Here is a 20,110-nt window from a genome sequence, read left to right on the forward strand (position 1 = left end):
CCACCCACTAGTAATGGGAATTCAGGAATCTATATTCTTGGAGTCATGTTTTTCCCTTGACAACCCAAACATCCATTAACACAGGCCTCCTGGTCTCAATGACTGCAGAGACTCGAAGCGAGGCTTATGTGATGTAATCGCTAAGTGATATTCTTTGAAACTTTCATGGCTATGAATTCCCTCTATTTCAGGATGCTGTGTGCTGTTGTGATGTAACATTTATTTTAATGGCCCCGGAGATGCACTGAGCAATAGTGCAGCAAATTAACACCATCTTCTGGCTTGCCTGAGACTGTAAAAGGCAATTTGAACCACATTTGGTGTTTATAATTATTTTGTAATCCAATTTGCAGAATTGCAACAATTATTGGGTATGTAGATAACATATAAATCTTAATAAGAGATTTTGGTTCCTTTTAGAAGACCCACATACTTACTTGGGCAATGGAAGAAGAAAGAAGGAGGAATATTTATCTGACTGTCCCTGATGTGATCCTCTCTAGGTTATCAGGGATAAGCAGCAGAAAAATTCATGACAGTGAATGAGAAAGAGGAGAGATACTCTATTATTTACTCCTGTCAGGGAAAAAAAGTTCACCATAGAGACAGAGGCTCACTTCGGTCATTGGGATGTATAAACATTTTACCCATTGCAGACTGTACTTGGCCTTCTGAAACCTTATATTAACTGAAGTCTACCCCAGAACAGCCTGTGATGGGGAGCTATCTTCAGAAATGGTTTTACTTTCAGTGGCTGCCCATGCCGACCTGGTGGGGCAGCCAGATAAAAGCACCCGATTACTTTCTTCACATGGAGGGCAGTTGGCCCGTAGAATTGCTTAATACTGCAGCTACCTTTGCACAAGCAGGAAATATATCTTTGTGGCACTAAGCCTTGGAGACTGGGGGAGTCATTTATTATAGCAGCATAACTGGATTAGTCTGCTCGACTGCCATAACAAAATATAGACTGAGTAGCATAATAAGCAAGAGAAATTTATTTGCTCACAGTTCCAGAGTCTGGGAAGTCCAAGATCAAAGTGCTGGCTGATTCATTTCCTGGCAGGTGGCCACCTTCTCTCTGTGTCCTCACATGAGAGAGAGAGACAGAGCCAGCTCTCTGGTGCCTCTTCTTATAAGGGCGCTAATCCCGTCATAAGGACCCCATCCTCATGAATTCCTTGAAGCTCAGTCACCTCCCAAGGGCCCCTTCTTCAAATACCGTATGAGCATCAACACATGACTCTAGGGGAATCACAATTCAGTCCAAAACAATAATCTCACTTATCCTGCTTGATTCCATAAGGATTTGGGGATTTCTTAGCATCTTCATACCCTCTTATTAGGGTATATGAAAATTTCAACAGCAGTTTTACCTCTGCACATGCTACTCTGTCTTCCTTTGCTGTGATGGAAATGACCTCAGTGGAACCTCTGGCATTATACTCAATGAAGCATATCATTAACTATCTGCTAAGGTTTCTAAGGCTCCTAATGTCCCACTCTCTGAATATTTCTTTTTTTTTTCTGTGTTCCAGTTTTTATGGTTTTGCAGCAGAATGCCTGACATGAAACATAATTGCAAATATTCGGTTGTGCAAAAGAGAACAGTGCTTAAGTACAAATAGAGACATGACTCTTTTTTTTTAAATAAATACTTAAACACAACCCGGGTCCCACAAGCACCTGGACTCTACGGTCTGTTGCAATTCTGCAACACCTGGACTCTACGGACTCATGGGCTGAGCTGCCAGCCCATGGACCCTCGAAGGCATCATGATTGCCCTCCCCCCTCTCTGAATATTTCTACCACATTTTCTCCTAAGAGGAGAAAGACTAACTAGGTTCTAGTCTGAGTGGAGGAAAGCCAGCATTTGCATGTCCAACCAGTTTACATTCTCCTTGTCTCCCTCTTCTCTCTATAATCAACTAAGATGAGTAAAATAGGCTTTCCGCTGTCTCCTCCGATCTAGCAAGATTTCCCTAAATCACATACTTCTCACTTCCAAGACTTTGCTCTCTTCCCTTGGGCCACAGGGTAGGTGCAGGGAGAGAAACCTTCTTATTGATAAGAGCAAATAGAAATGTGATATCCATGTTTCCATTGTATGCTTGTACCGGCTTATTTCATGAATGTGATCTTCACTATTAAGTGATGAGGTACGTCAGAGGAGGGATTGGGTCCGTTTTCCTCACATTGTATCCCTAGACTAGTTCATACCCTCACACAGAAAAGGAGAGCTTTTCCTTAAGAATGGAAATGGGTCCACACTGGGCAGGTGCCCGAGACCTCCAGCTGCCTTCTATTGATCTAACACATCCTTCAGACCTTTGGCCAAGGCTTGGTTCAAATACTATTCCCCCCGTCACCCCTTTAGCTAGAACAAAAAATACATAACAACTGGTGTGATAACACTCATCTCATTCTACCTTAACTTGTTTCTATGACTATTTCCTCAGCTAGTTGTGGAGGGTAGACCTCCTGCATTATTAAGCTTTGTTTATCCCTCCCTGTCCTTACTATCCTCAATGGTGCCTAGCTCATTGACTAGTCAGTGTTGGGTAAACATCTGTTGAATTAAAATGAATTCCCACTGTCATTTTCTCTCTAATTTCTTAAAAATAGAAACTATAGAACCCCATACTGTTTCTACATGATTTTTTGTGTGTCTATCAACATCATCTTTGATCTGTTTGCCAACCTGACATCTGAGGATGTCTAGCATAGTTCTAGCACAGAAAAGGCTCAAACAATATTGTGTTGATAAATGGATAATGAGGTCTATAGGGGAAGAAGAAATTTGCCTGGAGTCCCACAGTGGCAATTGGAAGCTACACTTCTTGTATGTCATTTAATTCTGGATCCACGCTTCCTCCTCACTCAGCGTTCTTTAGTTTAGCAAACATTCATTTAACTTAGTGGAATAGAGAATAATGCAATATGGACAGAGTTACAAGATTGGTTCTGTATGAACACCTGGCCTGGCTCTATCCCACAGCCAGAGACTGGATCACGCACCATACCCATCTATCATATAAAGGCAAGATCCAGTTACAAGGGTTCAGACAAGAAAGTGGCAACTCTCAGTGGATGAACCACAGATGATATGTCCACAGCATTACTTCTGTAAAAGAAGCAATCTTCTTCCCACTAAATGTGCTGAATTCACAAGAGGAGCATTGGCTGAAAATCCATTCCATGACCTACTGACTAGCCTCAGAGTGGCTAAATCCCTGCTAGTACTCTGGAAGCTCAGTGCTCATACCTACATGTGTGCTATCAAAAGAGCCTCCCACTTGTCCCTATGAAAATGCTGACACCATTCTCCAAACCATTCTCCATACTGACTCTAGAATTTTCCTTGAAAAACAGACAAGCAACCACAAAGATTTCATGAATTTGATTATGAAAGTAGCTCTATTCATGAGGGGAAAATGCAGGATTCCAGAGTGGGGAGGAAACATCAGGGGGCCTAATTTAGTCTCTCAATTCAGGGTATAAATCATACTCCTTGATTCTCTTTCTAGTGGGAACTCTCTAGTGAAAGGAAGTCCTCCTTTCCATCTTTGGATGCATGTGGCTGATCAAAGAATCTTTCTTGAGGAGTGGGTATGATACACAGAAAATGTAAGCACGTAGACCATTTCGGTCCCATCAGCAATTAACAAGATAACATTGAACATAACCACACATGGGGAATTTCCAAATAATTAGTGGAAACAGTTTACAAAAACTTCAGCTTAGAAATTCCTTTCCCATGAACAACGAGGCACCCTTACAAGGTTTGCCTTCCTGCATGAGCACAGGACATAACATTCAGCATCTCTTTCAGGTAGGCATCAAAGAAGAGCCATGTCTCCTTACACACAGATGTATGTATAATAATAGAAATAGAAACTTCTAGAGTCAGGACACCTGGGTGGCTCCGTGGTTGAGCATCTGCCTTTGGCTCAGGGCATGATCCTGGGGTTCTGGGATTGAGTCCTGCATCAGGCTCCCTAGAGGGAGCCTGCTTCTCCCTCTGCCTGTGTCTCTGCCTCTCTCTGTGTGTCTCTCATGAATAAATAAGATCTTAAAAAAATAAAAAGAAACTTCTAGAATCAAAGAACCATGGATTATTGGCATAATGAGACATAAAGCCTAACTCTGAGTAATTATGAACAGAAAGAGAACTTTCTGCCCCTGGTCTATCAAACCTGATACAAGACAGACACAGACTGGCATAGAAATGAGGGATGCAGGAGGATAACAATAGGATACAGAGAAGAGAATTTCCAGGCCAGACCAACATGGAAACAAGCCCTTTGGCAAAATCTGACCAAGATTTCACCAGCTGTGGTGCCTGTATCTAGCAAATGTTTATTGGGTACCTACTATGTGCCGGGAACTATTTCTAGGGCCTGAGGATTCAGCAGTGACCGAGTAGTGGAAGAGTCCTTGCCTTCAAGGCCACCACTCCAGTGGAGGGAGACAGAAAGCAAAATGAGCAAAAATACCAGATTATAACAAGTGGTATCAGCAAATCAAAATAAAGGGATATAAAAGGGGATGGCTTGGTGGATACTTTAGTTTGGATGACCAGGCAAGGCCTCTCCAAGGGGACATAATGCTGAAAACTTATGTCCAAAAAGAATGCATACTCTGGAAAGCAGGGGGAGGAGTCTTCCGATCAGAGAGAGCCCTTAATGCAAAAGTCCCACCATGGGAAGGAGAAAGGGAAGCAAGGCAGCTGGACTCCAGCATCGAGGGGAAGGCGAGGCCAGAGAGGCGGGGGACCGATGATGTGAATGCAAGACTGGGTTCGGGGTTCAACACCACTGTCATCGCAGTGACAGTCACTGGAGGATACGCAGGAGAGTGACGGGGTCTGTTTTATTTTGGCAGCCCAGTGGAGCACACAGCTGGAAGAGGGATGGGGCAAGAATGGAAGTGGAGAGGCCTGTCCGGAGCTGTCAAAGTCCTCAGGTGACAGGCTGGGGGCTGGAACCAGGATTACAACAGTGAAAATGGAGACAGATGAAGAGGGCTCCAGATACATTTTGGAGAGAGAGGCAGCAGGACTTTCTGACACTCAGACTGTGGAGAATCAGTGCCTGAGCAGCTGGATAGAAGATGGTATTTAGTGGGATGGCAAAGTGGAGAGCAGGGCAGGTCGGCTTCAGCACACCTGTAGATGCCCCACTACCCTAACCGTAATGACCTCCTCGCCTTCAGCCTCCCAGCCTCTACTTCTCCAGGGGGAAACCCCTGCTCCCACCTGCCCCAACCCACAAAAGCACCTCTTCTCAGCCTTTCCTTTACTGAGCCTCACCCTAAGGAACTAAGGTGCTGTCCTGGCTGTTTCTTTCCAGAGCCTCCGAATCAGGCTTTGTGCTGAACAGGGGCACCCTCCTGCAACACAGGGCGAGCATGGTTTCTGGGGAGCCCGTGGGCACCCTCACACTTGCTCTTCCAGGCAAGCACACCAAGAGCTAACTACAACACCAAGGAATTCCTTTTCAAACATTTCTGCCTCACCCTCCCAGGACGTATTTCCATTCAGTGACACCATGAGACAACACAGATAAGGTGACAGGTACCCACAATTACTCAGGGTACTGTTTACACTAATCCTATTAGAGCTCTGGATGCTGTGGGCTCGATTTAACCTTTCTATACAGAAACTCCCAAATTTCCCATGAAGATATCCCATGTTTGCTAACTCAAATCCCTTCCAAACTTTGATTCTTCTATTTCAAAAAAATGATCACAGTAGCTCATGTTGTGTACATGTCAGGCATCTGGCTAAGCACATTACATGGATTAGCAATTCGAGCCTTTCAACATGCCTATGAGTAGCTACTCTAATTATCACTGTTTTACAGATAACTGGACTGAGGCTCAGAAAAGTTAGGTACTTGCTCAAGGCCACATAGCTAGTGGGTCATAGAGCCAGGCCTTGAGCCCAGTTCTGTCCTCAAAGCCACCATGCCACAAAAAAACAATGAGCACATGCGTGCACGCGCACACACACACACACACACACACAGCCACTGGCACACAAAGTTTTTTACATGTAAAGACATTCATTGCCACATTGCTTATAACAATGAAGAATGGAAATAAAACATCGGATAATCTTGGAGGACTCAAACCAAGTTACATAAACTCATCTGACAGTTTGCAGCTATTAAAAATCATGAATTTGAAGTAAATAAGTACTGTGGGGAAAGTCTTATTATATTATACATCCAAAAAAAACCCCAAATGACGTAACGATAGCGTTGGCAAAATTTCTAAGACATCTGGACCCCCGGAAGAGCTTGATAAAGGAAGGGCACACGCCAAAATCTTGACAGTGATTTTCAACCCCGGTGGTTGGATTATGGGCAAGTTTCCTTTCTCTTCTCTTCTCTGTATTCTCCGGTTTGTATGATGATCATCAACCCCAGTGCCAAGCGCCTAAATGCATTATCTCACTTAATTCTCACATCAGTGCTCTAATCGCCAGCTAACAGGTGACTTGACACTGTGCACAGGTAGGAAGTGAGAGAATTTTAAATGAGACTGGCTCCAAAGCACACAAGACAACTGTCCTTACATGCTGTCTCTCCACGGCTTCTGTGGTCAGAAGAATAAAGCCACAGAAGATAAAGGATGGTGAAGAGAGTTAACTACCCACACAAAATGCATGCTGTGGACAATATGTGGATCCATTGAGACCAAAATGTCCAGAGGGGGAAGTAGACTTGGACCATCCCTGCGAGAATAGATTAATCTTTCATATTCCTTACAGGATTCAGTGTATTACAAATCTTAAATAGAATTGTGTTCAAGCTTTTGGTTTCTAGAATGGAGTGGGGTGCTCTGGAAGAAATCCGGGGGCCTTCCTGTAGGAGACACAGAACGTGCCTTTGACTGAAATGCGCTCTGGCCGCTTGGCCCAGAATCACACCCCACAGCATCACTGACAGAGATCCCCAATGGTGCACTGCCTCCGAAGCACAAAGGACTCTCTTGTAGAGAAGAGCTCCATTTCAATTAAATAGCACATGTATACACGGCTTCAGAACCAGACAGAAAGGCCTCGACAGCATGACTTCGGTGGAGAAAGAGATGATCTTAGATGTGGCTGGAAAAGTATTGCCAATGTACAGAGTCTAAACACCTAATGTATGCAGAGCATAGTAGCTGCTTAGAAAAGGGGTGGGTGGGTGGGTTGAGGAAATGAATGAATGATGCATGAATATAAAAACTTTTATATGCTCCTTCACACGGGCATGGCCAGGTTACTGGCAGCTCAGTGGATAAGGATGCTGTGTCTCATGGTGCTAATATGCTTCTCCTATCCCAGGTGCCTTTTATAATTAATCACGTTTACAGGTGGCTCGTTTGGTTAAAACAAAGTCTATGCAAAGGTACCCAGTCTAGGAAGACATCATTTTGCTTTGGAAATTAGTGCTGATAGACTGTGGATGAGTGGGGATTGGCCCTCACTCCTCAAGCCTGCTCCTGTTACTTGTGAACCGATACGCATGGGGAAGTGAGGAGCCTGGGATCTCTTCCTTAATCATGCTCTTGGCTTTCAACACAAAGACATTAGGTGTCATCCACAGAACTCCAGGGAGGTGAAAAGGCCATCTGGGATTCTCTAGAGGGCAACTACTTCAGCCCTCATATCTTTCCTTGCTTGCCATGTCTTATTGCTTTGTCCCTCTTTTTGTTCAACAGCTGTTTCCAGAGACAGGGGAGTCAACTACTTTCTTTTTTGAGAGACAGAGAGAGATAGAGCAAAGGTAGGGGCAGAGGGAGAAGGAGAGAGAGATTCTTAAGCAAGCTGCATGCCCAATGTGGAGCCCAACTTGGGACTCAATCTCATGACCCTGAGATCTTGACCTGAGCAGAAATCAAGAGCTGGACACTTAACTGACTGAGCCACCCAGGTGCTTCAAGAGTCAATTACCTTTCTTGAAGTGCAGTTAAAATTTTGTGTAATGTCAAGGGATCGTAGTAAAATAAGGCTTATGGATCATTATTACACATGCTTCTTTAACCTGCTTCCTTGGCAGATCCCGACACTGAGTATTTTATGCATGCTAACTCTTTTCTTTGCCACAACAAATCCTATCACATCTATGTAATATTATCACCTCTGTTTTATAGGTGGGGAAAACCAAGGCATAGAAAGATCAAACAACTTGTCCAAGGCCACAAAGCTATTCAGTGATAGAGCAGGGAATGGGAACCCAGGTAGGCTACTTGTAGTATTAACCTCCCAGCTGTGCTGACTCTTTTCAGAGGTGACAGGGAGTTTGGTTACATCTCACACTTTTACCTGTCCCTAAAAATCAGACCAGTTTGTGAAATTCCTTGTTCTCTTTATAATGGTCCTCATACTGCTCCTCTGATTTATGCAAGCTGCCCGAATTTTATTACAGCAGTTGAGAGGCCTATCCAAGTAAACCCACTATCAGGTGTGAAACCCTTCTCTTGCTTAGCTCAGTTGGCAGAGTGGTAGATTGATTATACTTAGCATAAGTCCAACAGCAGCCTGACCAGGCAGTTACAGACAGGGAAGCACATGACCAGACATCCTCATTCTCTAGTTCTGGATTTATTTTCCAGAAGGAAAAAAAGATACACCTAAATTTATTCAACTCCCCTGCCTATTTTTCCTTTCTGTGGAAGACTGGCCAGTCCACTCTTTCTCATCCAATCTGGCCCTCCCTTTGTTAGAAGCCGGTTAGCCTGGGGCACCTGGGTGGCTCTGTGGTTGAGCATCTGCCCTTGGCTCGGGTCACAATCTCAGGGTCCTGGGATCAAGTCCCGAATCAGGGTCCCCACAGGGAGCCTGCTTATCCTTCTGCCTGTGTCTCTGCCTCTCTCATGAATAAATAAATAAATAATCTTAAAAAAAAAAAAAAAAGGAAGCAGGTCAGCCTTCTAGAGTGAGAAGTAAGTTTTCTGCCCCTTGTGGGTGGTTCTCATTTGCTCAGAATACTTTCCTCTACTGCTTCACCACTGCTGGATCCTTACCATGGCCCCCTTGTCATGCTCTCACCTGCTCAGAGGATCTCGCCTACCAGGGGGCTCTGGCATCCTCCAACCTCAAGATCTCAGAATGCATAGCTGGGCACTTTGGGGCAAAAGAGTCCTGGCATTAAGAATGGACAAGTGATGGGACACCTGGGTGGCTCAGCAATTGAGCGTCTGCCTTGGGCTCTGTTCGTGATCCCAGAGTCCCGGCATTGGGTCCCTCATCGGGCTTCCTGCATGGAGCCTGCTTCTCCCTCTGCCTATGTTTCTGCCTCTCTCTTTCTGTGACTCTCATGAATAAATAAATAAAATCTTAAAAAAAAAAAAAAGAATGGACAAGTGAGAGGTGGATACAATGGTGGACCAAATAAATTCTAAATAATATTCTGATTTCTGCCCTCTACTTATCAACTTTGAAGGAAGCAGTCATGAAAATCCCTCACTTGGAAAGCATGATCATGTGGCCACTCTCTCAGGATCCAACAACAGCACACCATGCCCAAGCATAGAATTGAATGGGTTGACATATGCCACTTTAATGCAGGGTCATTAAAAGGCAAGCAAACAAAACAAACAAACAAACAAACAAACAAAAAAGGCAAGCAAACAAAAAGCCAGAAAACCAACATTGCCACAAATTTTTGGTCCAGGCATTTCAAAATCCATGGTCTCCTCCAATCTTTGTTATAATCAAAGATGGTGGGTATTACAGACAACACATTACAGATGAGGGAAGTAATGGTGATCAGATGTAAATAGCTGTTCCGGGTTACATGTTTAGTTGATGCCAGGTGAGATTTGAACCTGGGTTTGTGACCTTCATTATAGCAATCTCTTGAATTCACAAGTAATTGTTCAAGCAAGCACCAAACTTTTGCAGCAGGGTTTACTTAACATTCTCTACAATCAGATGACATTTTCAGATACAATTATTTTCCATGAAGAGTAGATTCATCAAATATAATCATGAGTATAATCTACTTGATTAACCTTCTCCTTCCCAATTTCAGATAAGCTTTGGTGGAGCTGTCCTCGCCCACCAGACTGGCTTCCATGATTAAATGCAATGCCGCTGGGCTGCTGTGGACAGAGTCTACGTTTGCTGAGCACCTGATCTGGAGGACCAGCTATATTATGGGGTTTTCCTACTCCGTGTATCGAGATTCATGCCAGAAGGTCTTTGAGGGTAATTCTAACTAGTTTTATTTGAAGACCGTTACCTTGCCAATGCCCATTGTCTTCATAGATGTCTTTCCTGACTCAGTCTCATGTGTTTATCTTTAGCCAGTGCTTGATTCCCACTTGCCTGGACTTGTAATCATCTCCAAAGTGGTCTGGCTCCAATTTCTGAATTTTCATGCAATTAGTTTTGTTCCAAAGCATTCTTTCCCCCACCTAAAACCATAGACCATACCTATGGAAAAGTGCAAGTTCTTAATATGTATTTAAAATCCTTGAAATGCCTGTTTTACCATAATTTTTTAGATGTATTTCTTTTTACTCCCCCTCAAGATACTTGTTCTAATCAAACTGGCCCCTTGCTGTTCCCAGGATATATTTTATCACTTCCTACTCTGCTTCTTGCCACATGCTGGGCCTGAAGTGACCTTGTTCCTGTCTTTGCTTGGTGACTCCTTCCCCTTCCTAGCCCAACTCAGGTTCTGTCCCCTTCTTGATACCTTTCCAAGCCTACACATTCTCTCCTTCATCTTGGCTTCTCTTGTATTTTAAATTGTTCTTTTACTATTACAGTATTTAATAGTCTCAGCCTTGAATTTTAGTTGCTTATAAGTAGGAGTCTGTCTCATTATTCTGTAATTTCTGTAAGGGAGGGACCATTTCTCATTCAGAATTGTATATTCTGCAAAGCTAAGCACAGCACCTTGCTAATCACAGGTATTCAGTAAGTGCTTGATGACTTAAATATATTCTAATAATTTCTGAATATGTGACAAAGGCTATGGAATCATTAAAACTGGATGTTTAATTTTTTTAAGATTTTATTTATTTATTCATGAGAGACACAGAAAGAGAGAGAGAGAGAGAGGCAGAGACACAGGCAGAGGGAGAAGCAGGCTCCACACAGGGAGCCTGATGTGGGACTTGATCCCGGAACTCCAGGACTATACCCTGGGCTGAAGGCAGCGCTAAACCGCTGAGCAACCTGGGCTGCCCTAAAACTGGATGTTTAAGAAGTAAGAGCTAACAGGTCATAATCTCAAGGTCATGAGATCAGGGTCATGAGATCAATGCCAAAATAAAACAGACCCCTGCTTAAGATTCTCTCTCTCCCTCTCCTTCTGCCCTTCCTCCATTCGTGCACATGCGTGAACTTGCTCTCTCTCTCTCAAGAAAAAAAAAAAGAACTAAAATTATTTTTATACTCTGCTGCCCTACTGACAGAATGTTATGTTTGACCAGGTGCCTTCTTTAGTAGAACTCCTTCCAAAATACCAAATATCTCCATGCAAGGGAACTCACTGTCATCTGCACCTTATTCTGGATGTCACATTGCTCCTGTCTACTTGATGAGTATTTCAGTAGCTATTGGATAAAAGCAAAATCATTTGACCTAATCTGAGGAAAATCCATTACCATGCTTTGTTATGATCTGCTTGGCTTGGAAAAACTATGAGTTGTTCTTTCTTGGTAATTGGACTCTCTAAACTGTCAATAAAATATAATTCATGTTATGAAATTGATTACTGGAGGCCCTCAATGCTCACGCTTTGCTTTCCTCCAAATACTCTTTTACCTATTTTCCACTTCTGATAAAAAATGACTTGTTTGAGTAATAATATACATGTGTATATACATTATATCACATCATATAACACATGATATATATCATATACACACATTAGTTATATGTGATTTTATATGTATCAGCATTGAAAGAATGGCCAAAGAATGGCAAGCTTTGCAAGATAGTGATACATTTTTAATATAGGGTGATCTTAGAATGAATGTGCAGGTTCTATGCAAATCATTTGTGAAATTAACATATGATCTTTTGGGCCAAATTGTGCCAGATCGAGCCCAAGAAAAGTGTCCTTCAGGAGCACATCACATACTTCTGTTATGTATCTCACCAGAGAGCCCTGTTTGGTCTGGGCTTATAGATAAGGAGGCACATGAGGAAGTTGAAATATGTCCTGACAATAATAACAAAAATGGTAAAGTAGTGGAAAATATGAAGAAGAGGTCACCAACATGGATTAAATACCAGTGAGAGGACCCCTTTAGAGGCAGGGTTTTCAAAGCAACATCTCCATCTGCAACCAGCCTCCTTCCCCGACCCAGTGGTCAGAGAGGTCTTTTCTACAACAGGCAACCCTCCTGTATAGTTCCACCTGGACTGGGTACTGACTTCTTCTCTGTTGAGACTATCCAGAGTAACTATGCACTGTAACTACGTATAGTGACTATACATAATGACTACACGTAGTAACTACACATGGTAACTCTACCCCTCCTTTTGTCTGTGGTCATGAGTGTGACACTTGCTTGTGACTCTGTCTATATCTCAGGGGTCCTTCATCTTCTGTGTCATGTTCCCTGATTAGAATCTGGTAAAAAGCGATGTATCCTCCACTCAGAAAAATGTACATACACCCCCAAAGCTTTGCATGGAATCTTGAGGCTTCACAGTCAATGGATTCTAAGCTCACAAACCATTCACTAGATTATAAACTCTATGAGGGCAGAGATTGCACTTTATTCATATTTGCGTTACCAGTGAACCTAGCAAATGCTTGGTAGGGGCACCTGGGTGGCTCAGTGGTTGAGCATCTGCCTTTGGCTCAGGTCATGATCCTGGGGTCCTGGGATCAAGTCCTGCATCAGACACCCCACAGGCAGCCTGCTTCTCCCTCTGTCTGTGTCTCTGCCTCTCTCTGTATATCTCTCATGAATGAATAAATAAAATATTTTTTAAAAAAAGAAAAAGAAAGAAGTGCTTGGTAAATGCTTGACAAACTAATAAAATAAGAAATTTTGGACAATTATTTTGGAGAAGAGGGACCTCCCACTCTATTAGTTATAAGACTGTATTACTTTAGTTCTTACAGCTGTTGGTCTCTGAAACTACTGAGTCAAACAGGAGAAATAGGATGCCCCTTACTAATTGATAACTGGACATTTGAGCTGGCTGTAAGGGGAGCTTCACCAGTAGGAAGGTTGATGCTTTCATACTGAAGTGAATTTAAAAGGAAGGTGAACTTCTCTGGGTTGCTTTTAGAGCAATGTTCTTCTCTACTGTGGGACAGATCCACTGAAGTGAGGGGAGCTAGTCAGTGATGGACCAGCCTGGGATTCCCATGGATGTTGCTTCCACCACATATGGGGGCTCTGCAAACCACAGACCTCAAAATGGACTCTGTCCCCCAAGGACTTAGAGACCGCATCTGAGATGAAACACCAGACTGAACAGAACCCCAAATCAGACACACACTACGTGGCCAAGGCAACAGTAGGGGCATGGGGAGGAACCCACTTGGAAGGTGGGGTAGGGGCTACATTTAAAGAGTTTGATGATGAGACATGGAAGTCTGTTCCAGACAACCAGGAAAGCAGGATAAAAGGAAGCAACAGCATGAAGCGACACCTGCAGTAGTAACCAAAGTACCTTTCCATTCTCTGCTTACCTCCCCAGCCTGGACTCCATTCTCAGGGTTAAGAAGAAACAAAAGCCATCCCAGAGACCCAAGGGGTTTTGCCAACATCATTCCAGGGCTTAGGGTTTCCCAGAAGCTCATAGTGTAAAATCCAGTGTGGCATGCATCCAAAGAAGAGCATGTTCTGAAACAGAGAATACTGTTGGCAACTCTCTATTTGCTTTTTTTAAAAAAAAAAAAACCTATTTCCTCTCTATGACTTTCTCTACTTCTCACTTTCTCTTTTCACCACCTTTTCTTCTCTCAGTTACCCTTTTTTTTTTTGTTACTTTTCCAGGTGTTTGGTGTATTGGGAATGAAAATATCCTGGTGCTTCTGCCAACTGCATGATCTGGGGCAAGTCACTTCATATTTCTTAGCCACCTGCTGTCATCTGTTAAGTAAGGACATTAGACTAAATCGTCTTAGTTGTGATGGTCTATGGAAAGCTAACGCCTACCTCCCTCTCCTCTTCTCATTTCTCTTATCTCAACTTCTGGACCCTGGAGAAGGCATCTCTTAGGGCTAAAGTATTTTTTTAAATAGCTTCTGGTACACAGCAGATACTTACTAAATGTTTATTCGATGTATGAATATGACTATTTTACCATTTCTACGTGCTAATGTGGGCTCTTATTCATATTTGATATTTATTATTTATGTGTATTAATATTCAGTTATTGAATAGATTTTTTTTAGCCTTTGCCACGTCTCAAGTGACAGCTTACCCTGTAACTAAGGATATGCTTTTCAGCAAGAAAAATAAAGTTCCTGCTCTCATGAGACTTAAATTTGAGTAGGCAAGCAAACAAAAGTGTGTGTATCCTATACACAAATTATATATATATGATATGTTAGGGAGTGACATTTAGGTTAAGAGTTGAATGACTAGGGCCGCCTGGGTGGCTCAGTTGGTTAAGCATCCGACCTTTGATTTCAGCTCAGGTCATGATCTCAAGGTTGCGAGATTGAGCCTCCATTGGGCTCTGCACCGGGTATGGAGCCTGCTTAAGATTCTCTCCCTCTCCCTTTCCCCTACTCTCTGCCCTTCCCCACCTCCCACTCAGGCACACATGCACTGTCTGTCTCTCTTTAAAAAAAATAATAAAGCTGAATGATTGGGAAATGGCTATGTAAATTCTAGAAGGAAAAGCATGCCAGGCACAGAAAACAGCTTGTTTAAAAGTGTGTTTAGGGAATTTAGGAAAGCCAGGAGGCTCTTGGAATTCGGAATGAGCCCAGCATGATGGAGGAACAGCAAGAAAGCAAGTAGGCTGCAAAGAAGGGGAGGAGAACACCATGAGGGGTCAGAGGAGTAGCAGGGGCAGGTCATGCAGGGGCTGGATTTTAGTCTAAGGGCAGTAGGAAGCCATTGGATGGTTTCTTTTATTTTTAAGATTTTATATATTTATTCATGAGAGCCTCACAGAGAGAGAGGCAGAGACATAGGCAGAGGGAGAAGCAGGCTCCCCATTTGGAGCCCGATGTGGGACTCGATCCCAGGATCCCAGGATCATGCCCTGAGCTGAAGGCAGACATTCAACCACTGAGCTACCCAGGTGACCCCATTGGGTGGTTTCAAGCAGGGAGTTATGAGATCCAATTTACATTTTGTAAAGGTGACTATATACTGTGTGGAGAATGGATTGAAGGGCCAAAGTGGAAACATTGAAACCTGGTTAGAGGCCATTGCAGAAAACCAGGCAAAATTAAGTGGTGCTCTAGGGTGGCAACAGTGATAAGGAGAAATAAACAGATGTTAGATACTTCTATCATCTATGGCAGAGTCCATACAGCCTGCCATTGTGTTGGTTATGGGGGATGAAAGAGTGAAAAGAATCACGGAACTTCCAGTTTGGGGCAAAGCATCTGGGGGGATAGTGATGCTACTTCAGTGAGGTAGAGAAGGTGGTGTGGCTGGGGAGCAAGTTGGAGGGAAAATAAGAGACATATAGAAGCACAAAACACATTACCGGACACTAAACAAGTACTTAATAATAATGGCTGTTTTTTATCTAAAATGGGATCCCACGCGCGCTCGTCCCCAGCTCGTAAGATGTCCCTGCTGGGCATTCGCATCCACATTTTATTGATGACCCTACTGACTTTAAGAGAGACTAAAGAAGGTGCTGAAGACCACTCAGCTAAGAGAAGGAGTCAGGATTGGAACCCAGATGGTCCTATTAAAACCACACTGCCTCCCAGCCCCAGGCAGTTTATCCTCTTGGTCTCCATCCTGTGTCTCAGATTTGTACTAAAGTTGCTGTCCCCTGCTGTTCCTTCAATGTAACCACTGTGGTTAGGAAGCCGCCATGTTCAGTTAAACTCAACAAAATCCATTGAACACAGACTCATAACAAGACTCTATAGAAAGAGTTTGTAGAGGATTTATATGAAGAGGAGACAGGCTCTGCCCTCAAGGACTGTGGAAATAACAGACTTTTTTGGAGCAGAGGAGTGAAATGCTTTAAGGAGCATGAAGTGGAAACGAGGGAGGGGAACCCCCAAGGGAAGTAGGGCAAGCAGGGATTAGGGACTGCTTCTGCAACGCAGGAACATTTGACAGGGACCCTGAAGGATGGGGTGGACGTTGTGGGAGAAATGGCCCGTTCACACCGAAGCCATAGCTTGAGTCAGAGCAGAGAGAGGTCAGGGGGTCTCTAGAACACAAGGGGATAAATGACTGCGTTCTGAGCATGAACACTACCCGGAGAACCACCTCAGCCAGGCTCTGTCTCTGACCTCTGAGTGACCTCAGGCAAGGCATTTAACCTTTTTGAGACTCAGTTTCCTTTTCTGTAAAAGAGTGATAATAACAACATTTACTTCACAGGGTTCTCATGAGATAGAAATGATTTGATGAATTTAAAGTGCTTAACACAGTTCCCAGCTCACAGGAAGTGCCAAGGGATAGAAAGCCAGATAGCTGGAATCAAATCTTGGATGGCCTTGAATGCCAAGTTGTAGCTTTACAACTTTATTCTCTAGGCTGCGGGGATCCATCAAAGGGTTTCTGAGCAGGGGAATGACATGAGGCGTCTTCCAGAGGTAATTCTGGCCTCTACACATAGAGAAATAGAAAGCAGGTGACCAGATAGAAGCCATCAAATTTTCTCACTAAGGTGCCCGGAAATTTCCTGGGATCCTGTGAATGTGTGTTTTGCCTTGTATCTTCATTCATTTACAAATGTTATAACTACACATCCCACTGAACTGGAGGCTGATTTAACATGTTGGGAAGGGGCTCTGATATGGCTTTATTTACTGACTGAATATCTCAATTTTTCTGGAAATGCTTTCACGGCAGAAATTTGCCTAGTGTAAAATGTCACACTAGCTAAGACTGGGGTTCACCAGACAAGACGTACTTCTGTGCAAATATTATGCCAAAGTTGAGATGAGGAAAAGAGTCATTCTTCTTCCCTGGAATGAGGACAGATACAGTATCTAGAGGGGCAAATAAAAAATAAGTTTTCAGGGCTTCATTGAATATGTAGATTAACCCAGAAGCGACCCCACAGCTCCTATAAAATCTTTCTCCTGGCTTTACCCCAAAGGAAGGTAAAAAATCTAGGAACACGAAGTGATCGGTGTGCTTCCTTTTGTGTTTTAAGAGGATTTGTGTCTTTTTCGTCACAGCTGCCCTTTTACCATATTGATTTTTTTAACCTGAATTAGTGAGATTATTTGTTCATAAATGTTTTGTGAGCGACTTCAACAATAACTCACAGGAAAATTGTTCCAACAAAAATCAAGCAACCTGACTCACAAAAACAACACTTGCTACCTGCAAAGAAATGCACACAACCGCTTTTCTTTGAGCTTCATAGAAGCAGAAGTGAGTGTCCAGAACCCCAAGTAAAGTTACGAAAAGAGGAAGTGACATAGTGCCTATGAGCCAATCTAATACAGCACCTGCGTAAATGTTGCTTTTTTTTTTCTTTTTTTGCAAGGTTGCTTTTCATTATTATAATTATTGTCCTGTTTTTGTAAGCAAGCATTTACTGTCTTCTTTTAATATACATCCTCATAACACAGTCTTCTAGACAGGGAAAAAAAATCTGTGGCTTGATACGTTGGACTGTGACCTAACTTAGGGTAAAAAAACAAATCTTATTACCTCGTAAATTTCTTCCAGTGATTTCTTGGTTTAATTTGAATTCAAAACATGCAAACTCTTCCAAGAGAATTGCATGGAAGCAGTTATATTGGGATGTGAAGGTATCTGATCTGTGGGCTGTCCCTCCATCTACCACTGCTTGAAATCACCGTGACTCTTTTATTGACTTGATGAATGATTAAGTCCCAAGGGTGGCGACTTCTTTGCAATCTGCTTACTTAAGCTCAAACTTACACTTTCTTTTTTTTTTTTTAATGTTTTCCTGTTTATTTGTCCTGCTGTTATCGCAGTAAGATAATGGTCTCTGCTTTACCACTCCACTTCTGTGTCTGTGATCATAAAAAGCCTGATGGATCAATATGAGGCTTTTAATGTACTTTTGCTGCCTTTTTCATTAAAGGTTTGCAGTCAGAGTATTAAAATGCAGGGGAGACGTAATCTCTTTCTAGCATTGGGTTCCCAGGAAGAGTGCTTCCCAGGGAGGGTGAGAGTCTACACATGGTGGCTTTCATGACACAAAGCAATGGAACCTCAGTTCCAGCAATTTTATGGGACTCTTTCTTTCTGAGGGATCAGAGATTGCCGAGCAGATGTTTGCGGCAACTTTCATGTGCATTCTAAAGCACTGTCTTTGTTTGAATGTTTAGTTCTCATTGGGAGGAGAGGCCCAAATCAGAAAGGTTTATTCCAATGCACCTCAGGGTTGTGCTGAAATGGTTAACCACAGGCTCAGGGGGGAAGAGGATACCCCTGATTTGCAGCACTGGCTAATTTCTAAGGTGGAAATACTCCCACCAAGGCCACTCTTAAACTACCAAATGATATCCCCAAACGAGGACTTGGGAAGAGGTGCCCACTAGCACATCATGACATGCTAGTTCCACCACCCAAGTATAGTACATACAGATAACCACACGAATGTGTAGATAACAGTAAAATGCAGTGAAATAATTGGGGAGTGATGGGTTTTGCATTTTCGTTGGCTTCAGTTTTAACGAAACGCACTCAGTTGTAAGTTTACATAAATTTTACTAATTGGTCATTAGTAGGCTTAATAATCGGCTTGCAAAATTCCTAGAAACTTAACACCAAGCTGATTCCGAGGGGCTGGTGCTCCTACTTTTCTGATCAAAAAAGCACCTTTTCCTAGGTAAATGATCACCTCTACAATGCCTCTGGCCCTTAGGGGAGAAATGCCTGCAGCCACAATCTGGAAAGCTGACTGCTTTTGCAGAAAGCACTCCATAAAACGAAGTCAGTTGTGGGAGCAGGCTGTGCTTACTATTCAAAGGGCACATCACCTGGCCAAGTGCTTGGGAAGGCTCCAGAAGCATGGCCATAACCCAGCCAGCCAGCAGTGGCGTTTCACTATGACAGGACAGGGAAATTGTACAATAATTCTGCCTTGAGGTCCAACCGAAAGAAGACATGAAATGTATTTATTGTGCTATATCCTGTTTGCTTGTGCTGTTCTTTTAATGGGATGGGGGGAGGGAATTTGACTTTAGATCAGTAATAAGAGTTTTCCACATTATTTATTCTTTCTTTCAGGGTACATTTTCACACCATTTACTGAGGTAAGTCTGTCTTTGGTAATTTATTCATGCGTTCATTCTTTGCATATTTATTGGATCCCTATGGCATGCAAGATGTGGTATTAGACAAAGGATATTCAAAGTAAACTAGTCCCTTCTGTTCTGGATGTCACAGTCTAGTGGAGAGACAAATACATATATAAATCACAATTTAACATATTAATTTCTTTTTTTAAGATTTTGTTTATTTGACAGAGAGAGAAAGAGCACTAGCAGGGGAGTAGCAGAGGGAGAGGGAGAAGCAGGCTCTCCATTGAGCAGGGAGCCCAATGCAGGGCTCCATTCCAAGACCCTAGGATCATGACCCAAGCCAAAGGCAGATGCTAAACCAACTGAGCCACCTGGGCATCCCTAACATATTAATTTCTTAGTATAGAAACAAGCAAAGTGTATGAACAACTGGTTAGAACTGTTAACAAACTTTTCCCTAAAAGAATTGAGGGATTAAATAATAGTTTAAAGAAACATCTCCAAGAGGTGCATGATGAAGAAGGACCCACATTTCAGGCTATTTCCTACATGGATTCCCTGCTTCTGTTTTGGTGACACCCCACTGGTAGTGGCCTCTGAGTTGTTCAGCCAACACTTGGTAGGAAGGGCTCAGTGCTCAGTGCTCTGACCTCATGGGATTCAGGTTAGCCTTAAATCATAGCACACAGCATAGCGAGCCAAAGAAAATGGTTTTTTTCCGGGACACAGACAGCCATAGTGCAGCCATTTTGGA

This window comes from Canis lupus, chromosome 38, assembly GCF_048164855.1.
Source record: "Canis lupus baileyi chromosome 38, mCanLup2.hap1, whole genome shotgun sequence".
In the NCBI taxonomy this organism is placed as follows: domain Eukaryota; kingdom Metazoa; phylum Chordata; class Mammalia; order Carnivora; family Canidae; genus Canis; species Canis lupus.